This window comes from Sceloporus occidentalis, unplaced genomic scaffold (assembly GCF_023333645.1).
Source record: "Sceloporus occidentalis isolate IW3139 unplaced genomic scaffold, rSceOcc1.0.p SCAF_29, whole genome shotgun sequence".
NCBI classification, from domain to species: Eukaryota; Metazoa; Chordata; class Lepidosauria; order Squamata; family Phrynosomatidae; genus Sceloporus; species Sceloporus occidentalis.
Genome location: NW_028317009.1, coordinates 11472762 through 11491738, shown reverse-complemented (window position 1 = coordinate 11491738; position 18977 = coordinate 11472762). Strand labels below are relative to the sequence as shown.

At 45.3% G+C, this 18977-nt stretch overlaps 1 pseudogene; it reads left to right on the top strand.

Moving 5' to 3' along the window:
- Window positions 1–18977, top strand: part of LOC149299359 (neural-cadherin-like) — a 30711-nt pseudogene that overhangs the window by 2827 nt on the left and 8907 nt on the right.

Sequence of the window (18977 nt, the reverse complement as noted above, 5' to 3'; positions counted from 1 at the left end):
AATGGTGTGAAGTTAGGATTTGTTATGCTTTGGGATCATCATGTGAACTGAGCGTGAGTGAAGTACATGTCAGATATAATATTACACCATATACTGCATGATAACCTATGAATACATATATATTTATTGGGGTCTAATTTACCCCGTGATGTCATTATTTCCATAATCTGTATGCTGCATGAAGAACACTCACTATTTATTTAATTTACCAGCAGCTTCTCTCGGTGCAATGATCATCCATCCCCACCAGAGGGCAGCAAGGCCAAAATATATCTTATATAACTGTACGTCATGAAAATGCTGACCCCTGCTGGTCACTGGTGCGCATGACAGTTCCATTAACAATATTAAATTGGATTTTGTTATACTTTGGCGCCGTCCTGTGGACATACTATGTAATTACATGTCAGGTTAAATGGTGCGAAGTTAGGACCCCTGGTGGTCACTGGTGTGCATGACGGTTCCATTAACAATATTAAATTGGATTTTGTTATACTTTGGCGCCGTCTTGTGGACATACTATGTAATTGCATGTCAGGTTAAATGGTGTGAAGTTAGGATTTGTTATCCTTTGGGATCATCATGTGAACTGAGCGTGAGTGAAGTACATGTCAGATATAATATTACACCATATACTGCATGATAACCTATGAATACATATATATTTATTGGGGTCTAATTTACCCCGTGACGTCATTATTTCCATAATCTGTATGCTGCATGAAGAACACTCACTATTTATTTAATTTACCAGCAGCTTCTCTCGGCGCAATGATCATCCATCCCCACCAGAGGGCAGCAAGGCCAAAATATATCTTATATAACTGTATGTCATGAAAATGCTGACCCCTGCTGGTCACTGGTGCGCATGACAGTTCCATTAACAATATTAAATTGGAATTTGTTATACTTTGGCGCCGTCTTGTGGACATACTATGTAATTACATGTCAGCTTTAATGGTGTGACTCTGTGATTTATCATTTGGCGTCATCATGTGGAGTGAGTGAAGGGCAGTGAATGGCACCCTTAGGATTGGAAGATGCTGAGTTTGAGTAACAAAATCATTGTCACAACATGAGGGAGGATCTCAGAGTGAGTGACAGCATGAGAAAGGGCGTCAGTGTGAATAACAGTATGACGGACGTGAGTGACAGCATTAGGGAGCAAATGAGTGTGAGTGACGGCATGATACATGGGCTTGCTTAAAGGTGGGTACATAGCGCACTATAAGGTGGTGAAATGCTCTGCCTTCCCCACATTGGTCTTTGTCTTATTGATGCCTTAAACGCTTTCTCTTTTAGGGATGTACAATGCTCTGCACGGGTCTGCTGCTCTGAGCCGGGGCAAGAAGGCATTTCCCACCAGCTGCTGCTCCACTCCGTAAGGTTTTCTGCCTTCATGGGGACGTAACTTGTTTTGTTAGCAACATATAAGACATTGTACTTCTTTTCTATTACTCACAGTCTCACGCTCAGCCCCCCATTGTGCCTTTACTCACACTCATTTATCCTCTCATGCTATCCCCCTAAATGCCACTGTGCCCCATGATACGCCTTTTAACCGTCTATATGCCACTGTGCCCCATGATATGCCTTTTGACCCCATATGTGCCACTCTGCCTCCAGAAATGCCTTATACCCCTATATGCCACTCTGGCATTTAGGGGGTTAAAAGGCATATTATGGGGCAGAGTGGCATATAGGGAGGTATAAGGCATTTCAGGAGGCAGAGTGGCGTATAGAGGGTTAAAAGGCATTTCTGGAGGCAGAGTGGCATTAAGGGGGTAAAAAGGCATTTCACAGAGCACTCTGCCTCCAGAAATGCCTTATGCCCCCCGTTTAACACTCCCTCCCCCTCCCTCCTCCAAACTTATCGGGGGAGTCCCCGGTGCTTAGTCCGGGCAGCGTGTAGAGCTCTACGTGATTCGCGTACACAAGTTCGGCTGCAGCGGAAGTTGTCTACGCGAATCGGGTAGAGCTCTACACGCTGCCCAGACTAAGCACCGGGGACTCAGATGCACCGGTAAGTTGGGGGGGGGCATAACACAGGAGGATCCAGGTCCCCTGCATCGCTGCAGGGGATCTGGATCTTAGTCTCATAGTCAGACCTATTTGAGGTCTGATTATAAGACGAGGGGTATTTTTCATAGCATTTGCTCTGGGAAAAACCTTGTCTTATAATTGAGCAAATACGGTACTGTTATTATTATTGTTATTAATAATATTATTACTACTATTAATAATATTATTACTATTAGTATTGTTATATTTTATGATTATTATTATTAGTATTGCTATTATTGTTATTAATAATATTATTATTATTGTTATCGATACAATCATTTATTTTTAAAAAATGTTGCATCATTGAATATTTTGGTTGACAATGAACCGCATTCATTTTCCGGTGCCCCCTGAGGCTGGGGTGAGGATGAACAGACGCCATGTCTGAAACTTTGTATAGCACATGCTATAGTCCAATCTTATAGCATAAAGTGCAGATATTGCCCCGTTATACATCGTTCACATAATAATGATTATTATTGCCCCTCTCCATGCGGTAGCTGTCCTCCGATGAATATCACAGTTTATTCACGTATTGTTACTGCGAGGTCTGCCCCCCGCAGGCTGTCAGGATCTCCTGGTAGGAATGGAGGTGGATCTTGCAGGTAGAGGGCGGCCCTGATTGATCCACCTGGGTCAGGACTGCTGGGCTGTTCAGTGATTTCCAAAGAGCTGTTTTGATGTTGCCGCTTAATCCACTCTTTCTATTAGGAAATGGAAAACCAAAAGACCCCACAAGTTTGCGTGGGGGGCTGCTGTCAACTTTCTGCCCCCCGAAAAATCTGTTTGGGGTGAATTGGGGAATTATCTGCTCAATCAAGCAGCAGGCCAAGGCCCTGGAATATAATATTGGTTGCAGATCGGCGGAGCTCTGGGGTCTGGATTATTACACCAAAATCTACCCCATGGAGGGATTGTTTGAACTATTACAGTACGGACACGGAGGGCCGGTGAGTGGCTTGTTTACAAGACAAGCATGTGGTTTTATTAATCAATAAATAGTTTTTTTTTTAAAAATACAAACTGGGCCGAAAAGGTTAAACCCTGTGTTTTATGCTGTTGTGATGCAGCATCTGAGATGTTTGCCGCTCGCTTATATGTCTTTAACGATACGATTGTGTTTGCCTGGCGCTGGGCCGCACGCCGCTGTGGCACACAGAGGGTTAATATTGTAGCGCTGTTGACTCTTTGTGCAGACTTTATGTCCATGTTCTGGGGTTTGATTCGCTCGCTGGGCCGCGGCGTGCCGGTTACCTTCTCATGTGTGTGTAAAGCTGATCCTTCCAAGTTCTTGGTGCTGATACGTTGTATATATTGTGTATATAAGTAATAATAATAATAGTAATAATGCTGTCTGCCATTTTTGTTTGCTATGTGTTATTTAAAGCCTCCCGCACGCCCCTAGATGCCCCTCGGTTCTCTGCCGTGTTCTGGACGTTCCGTGTTTAATTGCCCGGATAATTCTGACTTTGTGCAACAAATGTGATATTAATGGCTGTGGTTAGTTGGCTCGGCCACGCATTACTTTCACTGGATTTGGCTCCTTATATCGTAGCCTTATATCTGCAGATCTACATCATTATATTATAACTTTGTATCTGCAGATCTGCGTCTTTATATTATAACTTTATATCTGCAGATCTGCATCTTTATATTATAACATTATATCTGCAGATCTGCATCTTTATATTATAACATTATATCTGCAGATCTGTGTCTTTATATCGTAACTTTATATCTGCAGATCTGCGTCTTTATATCGTAACTTTATATCTGCAGATCCGCGTCTTTATATTATAACTTTGTATCTGCATATCTGCGTCTTTATATTATAACTTTATATCTGCAGATCCGCGTCTTTATATTATAACTTTGTATCTGCAGATCTGCGTCTTTATATCGTAACTTTATATCTGCAGATCTGCGTCTTTATATCGTAACCTTATATCTGCAGATCTGCGTCTTTATATTATAACTTTATATCTGCACATCTGCATCTTTATATTATAACATTATATCTGCAGATCTGCGTCTTTATATCGTAACATTATATCTGCAGATCTGCGTCTTTATATCGTAACCTTATATCTGCAGATCTGCGTCTTTATATTATAACTTTGTATCTGCAGATCTGCGTCTTTATATTATAACTTTGTATCTGCAGATCCGCGTCTTTATATTATAACTTTATATCTGCAGATCCGCGTCTTTATATTATAACTTTGTATCTGCAGATCTGCGTCTTTATATCGTAACTTTATATCTGCAGATCTGCGTCTTTATATCGTAACTTTATATCTGCAGATCCGCGTCTTTATATTATAACTTTGTATCTGCATATCTGCGTCTTTATATTATAACTTTATATCTGCAGATCCGCGTCTTTATATTATAACTTTGTATCTGCAGATCTGCGTCTTTATATCGTAACTTTATATCTGCAGATCTGCGTCTTTATATTATAACTTTATATCTGCAGATCCGCGTCTTTATATTATAACTTTATATCTGCACATCTGCATCTTTATATTATAACATTATATCTGCAGATCTGCGTCTTTATATCGTAACATTATATCTGCAGATCTGCGTCTTTATATCGTAACCTTATATCTGCAGATCTGCGTCTTTATATTATAACTTTGTATCTGCAGATCTGCGTCTTTATATTATAACTTTGTATCTGCAGATCCGCGTCTTTATATTATAACTTTATATCTGCAGATCCGCGTCTTTATATTATAACTTTATATCTGCAGATCCGCGTCTTTATATTATAACTTTGTATCTGCAGATCTGCGTCTTTATATTATAACTTTATATCTGCAGATCTGCGTCTTTATATCGTAACCTTATATCTGCAGATCTGCGTCTTTATATTATAACTTTGTATCTGCAGATCTGCGTCTTTATATCTGCAGATCTGCGTCTTTATATTATAACTTTGTATCTGCAGATCTGTGTCTTTATATTATAACTTTGTATCTGCATATCTGCGTCTTTATATTATAACTTTATATCTGCAGATCTGCGTCTTTATATCGTAACCTTATATCTGCAGATCTGCGTCTTTATATCATAACTTTATATCTGCAGATCCGCGTCTTTATATTATAACTTTGTATCTGCAGATCTGCGTCTTTATATCTGCAGATCTGCGTCTTTATATCTGCAGATCTGCGTCTTTATATCTGCAGATCTGCGTCTTTATATCTGCAGATCTGCGTCTTTATATCTGCAGATCTGCGTCTTTATATCTGCAGATCTGCGTCTTTATATCTGCAGATCTGCGTCTTTATATCTGCAGATCTGTGTCTTTATATCGTAACTTTATATCTGCAGATCTGCGTCTTTATATTATAACTTTATATCTGTAGGTCTGCGTCTTTATATCGTAACTTTATATCTGCAGATCTGCGTCTTTATATTATAACTTTGTATCTGCAGATCCGCGTCTTTATATTATAACTTTGTATCTGCTGATCTGCGTCTTTATATTATAACTTTATATCTGCAGATCTGTGTCTTTATATTATAACTTTATATCTGCAGATCTGTGTCTTTATATTATAACTTTATATCTGCAGATCTGCGTCTTTATATCTGCAGATCTGTGTCTTTATATTATAACTTTATATCTGCAGATCTGCATCTTTATATCTGCAGATCTGCGTCTTTATATTATAACTTTATATCTGCAGACCTGCTGCCCGGGCCCGCGCGGGGACCTGCTGCCCGGGCGCGTACTCAGTGCCGTGGAACTTCCATATACCCGGTGGTCCGCGGAGCCTACAGCTGCTGCAGATATGCTTTGGAAGCTAAGAGGTTGATGGCAGCAGTGGGCTACAAGTTTGGGTTCTTAAGGGTTCTTATTGTTCTACCGCATACATGCTGGGTTCTAAAGCATTTATCCTGCTGGCTGTTGAGTTTGTAATGATGTACCAGACAAACCCTACAGCTGCTACTGATCTTCTTTGGAAGCTAAGATGTTGATGGCGGCGGTGGACTACAAGTTGGGTTTCTCAGGATCTGCAGCAGTTATGAGCTTTACAAAGAGGATGGTTGATGAGGGACAGTTATGCTTGAGTTTGCATGAGCTCTGAGGTCTTTATGGATACCCCACGTTGACCTCGCCGAGTGGGATTGTAGATTTCGTTGCCGTAGATATCATCGGATCTATTTGCACGCAGAGGAAAGATGAGGGTTATCTAAAGCCTGATTTGTGGTCTAAAAGCTGGCACCCAATCTCAATAGCACTTGAGAATAACTCCCCGGGGTATTCTGCATCAAGCTGTCGTCAGCTCCAGGAGGATCGCAGATGTTGCTGGGTTTTTGATACATTGTATCTTCTCGTTTCCATTTAATCCCCTTTTCCTAGCCTGCTGGGGGTGATGAGGACCCGGCTCAGGGGCTGCCTGCTCTGCATCCTCCTTTCCAGGTGCGCTCTGGTGTCTCTGGCCACCTGGACTGATGAAGGACCTAAAAGACCTAAAAGTCTTCTCTGGGTCGGTGCAGGAGAACTGGCCCATAGGGACTAAAGTGAATGGGTTAAACATCCCCCTGAACAGGATCAGCCCCCAGCCTTGGTGCTCCGGGGTAACAGGTTGCCCGCTGCATCTGGAGCTGCTCGGGGACAGGGGGTCTCTGTTTGAGGTCTATTTCCACCACAGGTATGCCCAGCTGTCTCTGAAGACCACCCAGGTGCTGGACAGGGAGGAGAGCTCCCGGTATGTGTTCAGGCTGGGACTGTGCTGCCAGCGGTGCTCCTCTCCGGGGCATACCGTCAGCGAGCTGGCCGTGCTCACCGTGCACGTGTTGCATTAGAATGATAATGCCCCCCGGATTGCCCCCGCGAACTACGCCACAATCAGCCTGGATGAGACGGCGGGGCTGAGGTCCTTGGTGTTCAGAGTCTTTGGCCACGATCTGGATCAAGGGACCAACGCCGAGCTGGTGTACTTCGCCGAGCCCACCAGCGACTACTTCTTCTTCATCGTCCCGAAGACCGGCCAGGTGGTCCTGGTGGGGTCCTTTCTGAACGTCAAGAAGCCCCTTAACCTGACTATGTATGCCCAGGACCACGGCCAGCCCCCGTTGCGCAGCGCCCCCCCCTACAGCTGCGGATTTGCCCCAGGGCCAAGACGTTTTCGGTGCCCAGTAAAGAGGAGGCTTCTCTGTGCTTCTTCAGGCGGAAGAGGGCATCCCAGGCGTTCTATGCCATCTCCATAGCAGAAAACGCCGCCCTGTGCTCTGCTGTGAGCGCCCTGGAACCTGGAGAACTCAATGTCTCCTCATTCCAGCCAGTCTCCCAACTGGGAGACCGGCGCCATGACCCTCTTCAGGACCCTGGACAGGGAGTCCACTGCCAAACACCGCTGTCTCTTCAGAGTGCTGGATGGCACCGGTAAGGGGTCCATTCGGAACCAGTGCTACATGGCAAACATCACACTGGTCTCCATGGTGACTGTACTACATTTAACACCCCACTGGTCTCCATGGTGACTGCCCCACATGTAAAATCTTGCTGTGTGTTCTGCTTTTAAACAATTAATAGAGAAATCTGTGGGAGTCTATGGAGCGATCCCTGTTATAACCTGCGGTGATCAGAGCCCACGGATATGTATAGCCATGCTCTCTCTCTCTGTAAGCTCTGTGAATCTGTGAATTCTGTGATCCGAACAACATCATAGGAAACCGTCTGGACTTAAGGAGTTCCCACAGGCCGGCTTATTGGAGAAACTCGTGAGTGAGGGGCCTGCGTATTGGAGAAACTCGTGAGTGAGGGTCCGGCTTATTGGAGAAACGAGGGATTCCCCAATAATCTCCTCTCTGGTCTCCTTGGAATTGCAGCCGTGTGATCCGGACAGAGCAGGCGTCTCGGCGTAATGGCCGCTGGTTACCCTTTTTTCTCATTCAGGGTTTTCTCATTTCATATTTCTTCCGCTTGCCCAAATTCATTTATCATAAAGTCATGCAATTCATTTTTTTCTTTTTTAACCTATTATCATCGATGACATGTCTGTAATTCCCGCGATTCTCTGGAGACGAGAGCGCGATACGTTTTAAAGCCGGGCATAGAAGGTCTATTACGTCTCTGCCGGGGAGAAGGTCGCGGTTCGGCCTTTTTTCTTTATGGCGTAAGATATTGTAGCCGGCGTATCAGCTTCACTCCCATAACCTAATCAGGTCTCTCCCAACGAAGGCTCGAGAGTTTCCCCCGATACGATCCATAAATGAAAGGCGACTGCATAGACTTCATTCTATAACGTCTCACAAGTGGTTTGCCGGGGCCGGTCGGACTGGGATGAGTTTTCGGCTCAGAAGACCTATAGGTTTGGTGTTGCACGAGCCTCAAGATAGGAGGTAGCACTGAATGGTTCTATGGCAGCGTTTCTCTGCGGAGGGACTTGATTATGGACTCCGGGGATTGTTTTCCAGACACAGAAAGTTTGTATCAGAGGAAGCGGCTCCCAACACCCTGGTTGCCGCCGTACATGCCTTTGATCCAGATGGAGATCATGTTACTTACAGCATTTCGGAAGGAAATCCAGAAGGAAACATTATTATTGACCCCGAGAAAGGTACGTGGAGCTTTCTTTTGTAAAATACCACCGATGCTTTTTACAGATACCGGACGATTTCTAGCATATTCTGCTACCTTAAGAAGAAAATTCAGATAAAATCAAGTTCCTCCCTAGAACTATAACTTGACATTCCTATGTAGTTGAGTAGGGGGTATCGCTTACCCTGGGTTAAGGATTTGTAACAATGGGACTGATTTATCCTCAAACCATTTAACAGGAATAATCCGTCTGGGTTCTAACCTGCTTCCAAAGCATCATGGAGCCGAGTATGTTCTATACGTGACCGCCACAGATGACAACGCTTCGGGGGTCCTCACAGTCTCACCAGCACGACTTCGGTCGCCGTGAGAGTCGATGATGTCAACTGGAACAAGCCCGTCTTCCATCAGATACCTCATACATTAACTCCAGAAAACCGCTTAGGAGAATAATCCCTTACTGAACGCCAACGAACTGAAGCCGCGTTAGAACTGTCTTTGGCTCCAAGATGTAGCCGGATCCTAACACAAATGTGTGGATGTAACGTTATTTCCGGTGTGCCCAGTACCGTCACCGCGCCGTACTCCTGGAGAAGCAGCCCCCAGGAACGTCTGTGCTGCAGGCGGAGGCAAAAGACGCAGACGTTGGCGTCAAGTGAAGCCCGGGATCGTTCATCGCGAGGGCTCTCTTCCTGCATTCAGCATCCATCCGGACACAGGTGCCACCGCCTCCTATACCTTAAAGCCCTTTAAACATTGTATGGAGAGAAGGGCTGCGGCACGGTGACCGAGGACACACTTTCCTCCCAGGTTTTTAATATGCTTTTTGCTGGATTGGTGGATACGCTTCTACCCTTCTACCCCAGGGTCAGCAGCCAGAGGTGACATCGTGGAGCTTCATTTGATTCTGTTAAAACCAGTGCGTCAGGCTCGGCGATGCAGGTTTTAACCATGGTTGTAGGTCATGTTAATCAGCCAAAAGCTTATGAGAAAATGTTTTTTACGTGTTCTAGCAGGAATTGCCAGTCACATTGCCTCCGTGCTTTCTTTAACACGTTTCCCACGCAGGAGTCCTGACAACCCTTCAGAGCTTTGATCGGGAGAAGCAGAAAGAGTTCCCCGTCGCCATCAAAGCCACAGACCAGGCGGCCGAGCCTCTCATAGGGCTGTGCCAGATCAACATACAGATCCAGGACCAAAATGACAACGACCCCAGCTTTGAGAACAACCACTACGAATGTAATTGAGTCTCCGTGGGTAGAGTATGAGATCTCTACAAGCACCAAGTCCCCATCATGTTCCTCTGTCCTCTTCTAGTTATAGCGTTAAGTGGAGTTAAGAGTCTTCCTAGATCTGTTGGTCCACAAGAGCTTGGCCGGCTTCCTCCACGTTGCGGCCCGTGATGACGATTATGGCGTGAACGATCACGTACTCCGTGTCTGGAGAGGAACCAGTGGCCTTCAGCATTAACACCTCTACGGGGTGGCTTTATGTTCGCCAGCCAATACCTCAGGTAACGTAGCAAGCGTTTACATGCCGTGTTTAGAGAACCAACTTACATTTCAACAAGTGAAATTAAAATATCACGGGGTCGCCTTCTGACCCCAGGCCCCTTTATACAATATGATTGCTGGGAATGGTCCACTGTCTTTTTCTCTTGTTTTTTTTGATACGTGCCTCTGGGTAGCTCTGCAATTGGAAATTGGTTGGGCGATAGAATGAAAAACCCTCTAGGACAAGTACCATACAACTAATTAACACTTTGAGTACCAGAGTATGTGAGTGGTGCATGAAACTCCTCAACCATCTGTCGCTTAAAGCTTTTAAATCAATTGGGAGAGCATTTTTTGGTTGTTTTTTGTCTTTTCTTTGTGCGAGACCTTCAGACTGTGACTGGCCTCTATAAACATACGGTCGGGCAGGTTGCTGAATGCAGAAGGTTTAAGTGAATGTAATTCATTTCTCACGTTCGTGTAATTTTTTTGTCCTTTTTTCCCCCCATCAGAAATCATTAATAACACTAGAGGTCACGGCCGCGGACGGAGAAAATAGAAGCACGCAGGTGGAAGTAGCCGTTCGAATCACAGATGCTCAGAATCAGCCTCCGGTCTGGGAAAAGAAAGATATGACCTGGTGATTCCAGAAAATACCATGAGAGATACGCCTGTTGTGGTATGACGTGACCTCTGACCTGGAAACCAGTGGAATTTTTCCACCCGTCGGTGGGAACTGTACAATGCTTCCAGCCATTGAGTCATAGAAGGATTCCGCCCATTGGTGTATGATCTCATCTGAATATGGATTTCTCCCTCATGCCTGGCTACCAGGGATCATACCCATCTAGACATCTGCTTCCCGTTAGGCCTGATATGAAACTAGTGAGAGGGAACGGGGTATGGAGACATCACCTCTAAGGAGCCTTAATCACCCTTCTAATGTCTGTCATTTCCGAGTGGACTTCCTGCTGTTGAGGGCTTCTTTTTACTGTAATTCACTGTTAATTACACAATGTTCTGCCATTCCTACAGACCGTTAAAGCTTCCTCACTGCTGGGAGACCCTCGTGTGACGTACAATTTAGAGGAAGGATTGGTCCCGGAGACTATCATGCCCGTTCGTTTCTACCCGACGGTAAATCGAGAAGAAGGCTCTGCCTCCGTTCTTGTAGCTGAACCTTTAGATTAGGAAACAACCAGGACTTTTATCCTGAAGATCCGAGCTCAGACCGTTGCTGCTGTGCCATTGGCTGCCTTCACTACGGTGTACATTAACATTACAGGTAGAATCTCCGGATATCAATTCTGTGCCTGTGCTGCTAGAAGAGCAAATGTGAAGCCGGACTTGTTTATATTGCAGATGTGAATGACAATGTGCCCTTCTTTACGTCGTCCATATATGAGGCCACCGTTGCAGAAGTCCTTGAATTGGGAACATTTGTGCTCCAGGTGTCTGCATCTGACCAAGAGGACTGAATGGAGAGGTGAGTTCATACGTGAAACCTCATCACATGCACACTCTGACTCCTATAGCTCTGTGTTCCTTGGTATACTAAATGCGGTACCAATTTATAAAATCTGCACCCATTGACGCATGTTCTTCAGATATCCCTGGTCCTTCTAGCCATAGCATATATTCCTGTAATTTGCACATGTAAAACAATGTGCTTTATGACCATACCAACCCGTAGGACAGGGCCATACCAACCCGTAGGACAGGGCCATACCAACCCGTAGGACAGGGCCATACCAACCCGTAGGACAGGGCCATACCAACCCGTAGGACAGGGCCATACCAACCCGTACGACAGGGCCATACCAACCCGTAGGACAGGGCCATACCAACCCGTAGGACAGGGCCATACCAACCCGTAGGACAGGGCCATACCAACCCGTAGGACAGGGCCATACCAATCCGTAGGACAGGGCCATACCAATCCGTAGGACAGGGCCATACCAATCCGTAGGACAGGGCCATACCAATCCGTAGGACAGGGCCATACCAATCCGTAGGACAGGGGCATACCAATCCGTAGGACAGGGGCATACCAATCCGTAGGACAGGGGCATATCAATCCGTAGGACAGGAGCATATCAATCCGTAGGACAGGGGCATACCAATCTGTAAAACAGGGGCATATTAATCCGTAAAACAGGGCCATACCAATCCGTAAAACAGGGCCATACCAGTCTGTAAGACAGGGCCATACCAGTCTGTAAGACAGGGCCATACCAGTCTGTAGGACAGGGCCATACCAGTCTGTAGGACAGGGCCATACCAATCTGTAGGACAGGGCCATACCAATCTGCTCATCGGATCGCAGCATTTCCTGCGCACCGGCATTACTGTTATGTTAATAATATATGTAGTCCTGGCAGAACATGTTCAGTAAAAGCTTCCAGGCCTTTGCAACAAAGAGCATTAGTGATTTTCCATCAGCTCCACCTTATATCAGCAAAGTGTTTTCAGGCCAGCCTGCGCTAACTGTGGTCTGATTGTCTTGCTCCAGATCACCTATTCTATTTTAGAAGATCGCAGCGGAGACCATGCTCTTTTCCACATTGATCCCCAGACGGGAGTCATTTACACAGCTGCCGTGTTTGACCGGGAGACCAAGGGCTCGTATCTCCTAGAAGTTATGTCGTCAGATGGATCAGAGTCTGCTCGACCTGGAAAACATGGGCAACCCAATTCTGGTGAGGATAATATGGGGTTTATTTTGGCACAGTGGCCTTACTGCTCAACCAAAATGCAGCATACATCCCAAGATCTATTACTAAATAGTTTCCCACAACCCTCCCCACCCCAAGGTCCTGCCGAGATACTCATAGCCCTCCCTACTCTCCCCTACCCCACGGTCTGATCCTGCTGAGATACCCATAGCCCTCCCTACCCGAAGGTCTGATCCTGCTGAAATACCCATGCCACGCCATACCCCAAGGTCTGTTCCTGCTAAGTTGCCCACAAACCACCCCAATGTATGTTCACAAAGCAGTGCCCATAGCCCATAGCCCATAAAACCCCAATGCCTCATCCTGCTGAGTTGCCCATAGCCCTTCATACCCCAAGGTCTGATCCTGCTGAGATGCCCATAGCCTTTCATACCCCAACATCTGATCCTGCTGAGATACCCATACCCCTCCATACCCCAACGTCTGATCCTGCTGAGATGCCCATACCCCTCCATACCCCAACGTCTGATCCTGCTGAGATACCTATACCCCTCTATACCCCAAGGTCTGATCCTGCTCAGATGCCCATACCCCTCCATACCCCAACATCTGATCCTGCTGAGATACCCATGCCCCTCTTTACCCCAACATCTGATCTGCTGTGATACCCATACCCCTCCACACCCCAACATCTGATCCTGCTAAAATACCCCAAAGTCTGATCCTGCTGCAGTGCCAGAGGGAGGGTCAATTGTTACGTTGGTAACTCTCAGCCCTGTTACCTCCTCACCTTTTAAATATTTAGGGTTGGGCACACCTGTCAACATGTAAAGAAACCCAGGGATTAACTCATGCAGATCTGTTCGTATAAAATTACTTTAAGCTGCCAGAAGTTTATGCAAATCATGTCACTTTTTGTGTATTTAAACTAAGTTATGCACAAAAAATGAAATGTATTCTTTTATGCAATGCTAATGAAAACTATTCTAGAAGCAGCTTCAGGCTTCACAAACGGCTTAATATCGTGAATTTATAATGGTGTTCAGAAGGATCTACATCCTAACGCTCCTCTGAAGAGCAGCACGGTTTGCAAATGAGAACAAATTAACCCCAATAAAATGCGTTATTGGGGCGATTGGGCCAGAAATAAAAAAATTAAAAAATGAGCCATTGACATGGGGCATCAGTTATACTCGTGTTATCCATTGAACCAAATTCCCGTCCACATTCATCTCATCTTCAAGAGCTTTGGAATAACGCGGCTGTATAAATTGTTTCCGAGCCGCAGGGTCTGTCCGCGGATTGTCTGCAGATTAGCTTTCATTTAACGTGCGGGCGGACAGTTTAAGGAATTGCGGCTGACAGAAGTGCCTCTGTGAAGTATTTTAATCTCCTGCCTCTCGTCTCTGCAGACTCGGCGTACGTGCGCGTTTTCATCAGCGATGCTAATGATAACCAGCCGGCCTTCGCTCAGCGCGCTTACCACGTTAACGTGCAGGAAGACCAGGACGTGGGATCCATTGCTGCCCTCGTCAGTGCCACCGATCCAGATGAAGGTGAAATAAGTGTGACCGAGTTGTAAGAGAGTTACAGAGCTCTGCCCCCAAAGAGTTATAAATGTAGGAATGTGACCAAGGATAGTTCAGCTGGGTCTAGGAATGTGACCAAGGATAGTTCAACTGGTTCTAGGAATTTGACCAAGGATAGTTCAGCTGGGTCTAGGAATGTGACCAAGGATAGTTCAACTGGGTCTAGGAATGTGACCAAGGATAGTTCAACTGATACCCCTAGACCAGGGGTTTTCACCCCTAGTTCTCAAAAGAGTAAAGAATTGCTAATCTACATAAAGTCCACGTAACGGAAGAATGGTGAGCAAAGGAATTGTCAGTAACTACTAGTAATATCTCATTCCTGTGCTTATCAGTAATGCGGATCATTCATTTGACTCGACATACAAGTCGTTCCGTTTAAAGGGAAGCTCTTTGGTTTGGAAGAAGCTCTCGGAATGTTTGTTTATGTTACAGGGATGAATGCAAAGATCTGCTATCAGATCACAGCTGGGAATAACGGGGGAGCCCTGGATGTAGACCCAGAAACCGGCGCTGTCTTCATTGTCCAGCCACTGAATTACGAGGAGGTGCCGGTCTATGAACTCACTGCGCTGGCGTCGGACGGGAAGTGGGAAGATTATGCCACGGTCATGATCAACGTGTTGAACAAAAATGATGAGGCTCCGGTTTTCTCGCAGAACGAGTACCAAGGTCACATAATGGAAGAGCTGTCACACTTACTGGTTTTGGTACTGCAGGTATCCCTGTCTACACCACTTGTATCTTGTACTTTGAACATGTTTTCAGAATTTGTTTGACTTCATCTTCCTTATAACTCTCAGAACAAGGGGGTTAGGGGTATTTGTGACAGAACGAGCTGTCATACAGGGGCCCAAGGTACTCAGAGATGGCTCCAGCCTGGCTGCCAAACAGGCAGGGACTCCATTGTTAAACTAATCCCATTAATAGGATGGCTGCCAGGGGGATATTCAGTAGCTAAAGGGGATTCAAGGTTGGGTTGTCTACCAGTTTATCAATGTTGATTTATGTTAATTAAGTTCTGTGGCTATATCAGTCTATGTTTTATAAGAGTAAACTGTTCATTCCTGCTGTACTCAGTTCAAGGTAGTTGTGTCTACTTATTGGGTACACATAGCTGGGTTCCAAGGTGCGCATGCTGGCTGGTGCTGGAAGTGATTCCGGGGACAACAGGAGGATACTGGGTGATCTCTGGGAGTTACTACAGCTCTCTTGGTGAACCCGTTACAGTATTCTTCAAATGTTCTTGGCCAATAATAACAATACTACTGTGTTTACTCTTTGATGTATGTCAAGGTTTCTGCTGTAGACCCAGATGACCGAGAACAAGGAACCATGAAGTGTTCTCTACATGGAAGCGGAGCCGGTAATGTTTTTACCATAGATGAAAGGAGAGGAGGAATATTTGCCCAAAAGCCTCTGGATCGCGAGGAACACATTCTCTGGAGGCTTGTGGTTCTTCCCACAGATGAAGGAGGAGATGGCCTCTCATGGTTTGCCGGTGTGATCATTTATGTAGATGATGTGAATGACCACGTGCCTCATTTCATCTGCGAGAGAAACACCTGCAGTGGAGATGTGCTGGAAAACGCTCCTGCCAACGCGTCCGGCATGGAGATGAGTGCAGGTGATCGAGATCATAAAACCAAGGGTTCCAATGCTATTCTGACTTACTCCATCGTTAACAATCCCCTGGATTTGCTTAACCGAGGCATCTTCGGCATAGACTCCACCACCGGTGTTATTTATACAGCCCTCGGGAGCCTAGACCGTGAAGAGACAGATACTTACTTTCTTCTTATAGAAGTAGAAGATGGCGGAGGAATGAGTTCCACCGGTACGGCAACTATTCATGTTCTAGATATCAACGATCACGCTCCGGTGTGCACCCAGGACACGTGGCATGCTACCGTCTGGGAGACAAGTGAAATCACCTCTAACGTCCTTCAGGTGGTGGCAGTAGATGAAGATGACGGAGAAAACGCTTTATTGTCATTTAGCATCGTTGGAGGAGACCCAGGCCACGCATTCACTATTGAAAGCAACCAAAAGGAGAAACACGCGATAATATGAGATCCCTCAGGAACGGAGATTTAACCTTCCCATCGAGGTCCAGGACTTTTCTTCAGTTTCCCACGGCCTGATCGAGTTACAGGACTGCAATGACCACGCTCCGGTTTTCATTCCATCCGTTTTGCAAGTGCCCCCTTTCTTGGAAAATATAACCGTGGGCTCTACCCTTCCGCATGTCACAGCTTCTGACGCCGACTCCGCATGGAATGGACAGTTTGTTTATGGCGTTCACATGGAGTCTGATGTCATCGGTCAGTTTTATGTTGACCAAAGTGGGGCTGTCAATGTGGTGAAAGCCCTAGACCGGGAGGTGACTTCCCAATACCACCTGGTGATTGTAGCCTCAGACCGGGGTATCCCAGTTCAAACAGGAAGCGCAACTGTCATTCTAGACCTTTCTGGATGTTAACGACAACGGGCCAGCATTGGCTGCTCCATACAAACCTATTGTTTGGGAAAACGCAGTCTGGCCTCAGACGGTCCATGTCAACAAGACATCGGAGATACTGCAGAGAACGGAGCCCCATTTACTTTTACTTTGCCAAATGACCATCAGAATTCTTCAACATTCATGCTAATTGACCACGGAAACGGCACGGCCTCTATTGAGACTCCGAGGTCCTTCGATCGAGAGATAGAGAGGGCTTTTTATCTTCCAGTGATAATTACAGACAGCGGGGACCCGCCTAGGGCCACCACAAGCACGTTAACCATAACCATTGTTGATCAAAATGATAACCCGCACCGAGGAGCTCACAAAGACATCGGAGTTTGCATCCTGTAAGTGAGTAGCCTCAATAGTCTCTTTCTCTGCTGTTGTGACCAATGTTGTAGCTATTAATTATATCTTTACGTTCTCTGTCCCAGATGCATTATTTTACATGTTTTGGCTCAGAAATCTAATTTTCTTCTTGTCACCAAGTCTTTAATAACCCTTCCTACCCCCCCCCCCGGACATCAGTTTGGTTATACGTATGTTCTCTTCATAAAGAGGCAGGAATAATGTTTGTTTTTAAACTGATTATAGAGACCGGTGGCGAATGGTGGCTGTAAGATAAAGGTCGTTCTAGACACGCCATTTTTTGCTAGAAGATTTATAAATATGAATTTTATATTTGTACATAAAATGAATGAATAATTTAAGCATACGAGAGATCGAAACAAAGGAAAAAATAATTAATCTCCTTGCCAAGGACAGACGCACATGCACACTCTTATTTTTTATTTATTTTTTTACATTTTTTAAGTAGGCTAATGACATGTAAAATATAAGAGTTGATATTTATTAGATCGCTTTAAATCTGCACAATGAGTTTACATCCGAAAATCCCTCCTGGCAAACGCCGCCAAGTGAAAGTGAGCAGCAGCAGCGAATGAATAATCTTTAGCCAACGGCTGTCAGTTATTTTCATTCTGCGCTTCACTGAGCTAAACAGGAGGGACGTATTGGAAATTAGTCCTAGTTATTTCTCCGGCAGCGCATGCTCATCGTATCTTGTACAGTTCCTGACAGCAGAATGTAGGACAAATGATTAAAAATACAGATGGGCACGAATGCAGACGTACTTATGAATGTCTTACCATTTTCTCTTGTTTAAAACAGCCGGGTGGTCATCAGCAGAGATCGGGAAGGTCGTTGTGCTGGATGAAGATGAATGGAATACAAAACACTATTCCGCCATCTCTCAAATACCCAGGTGAGTTCCATGGCTCGAATAACACACGCATTACATGGTCATTAATGCACTTCACTATTGACACGCAATGGGTTATAGGTTGACCATGTCGGCCGGTGGCTGACCAGTTGCTTAAAGAGGTCTCAGAGAAGTTGATGGATATTTATTCATCAATCCAGAGGTAAATTGGAATACTCTATGTCACGACAAGTGTTTGAGATTGTCAGACTTTGATCATTCAGGTGGATCACTGCTAAGGTAGGACGATCTTTACTGCCGGTCTATAAGGTGTATGAAGGAACTGGATGACACGTCTGGTGTATGAAGGATTGAGAAGACATGTCTGGTGTATGAGGGAGATAGATGTGTCTGATAAATGACGGAGTGAGAGGACATGTTGTATAAGAGAGGAAGTAGACATGTCTGGTGTATAAGAGAGGGAGAAGACGTGTCTGGTGTATGAGGGAGAGAAAAGATGTGTCTGGTGTATGAGGGAGAGAGAAGACGTGTCTGGTGTATAAGAGAGGGAGAAGACGTGTCTGGTGTATGAGGGAGAGAAAAGATGTGTCTGGAATATGAGGGAGAGAGAAGACGTGTCTGGTGTATGAGGGAGAGAAAAGATGTGTCTGGTATATGAGGGAGAGAGAAGACGTGTCTGGTGTATGACGGAGCAAGAAGACGTGTCTGCTGTATGAGGGAGAGAAAAGACATGTCTGGTGTATGAGGGAGCGAGATGACGTGTCTTGTGGATGAGGGAGAGAGAAGACATGTCTGGTGTGTGAGGGAGTGATGAGACATGTCTTGGGTATGTGGGAGCTGGATGACTTGTCTGGGTTATATGTTTC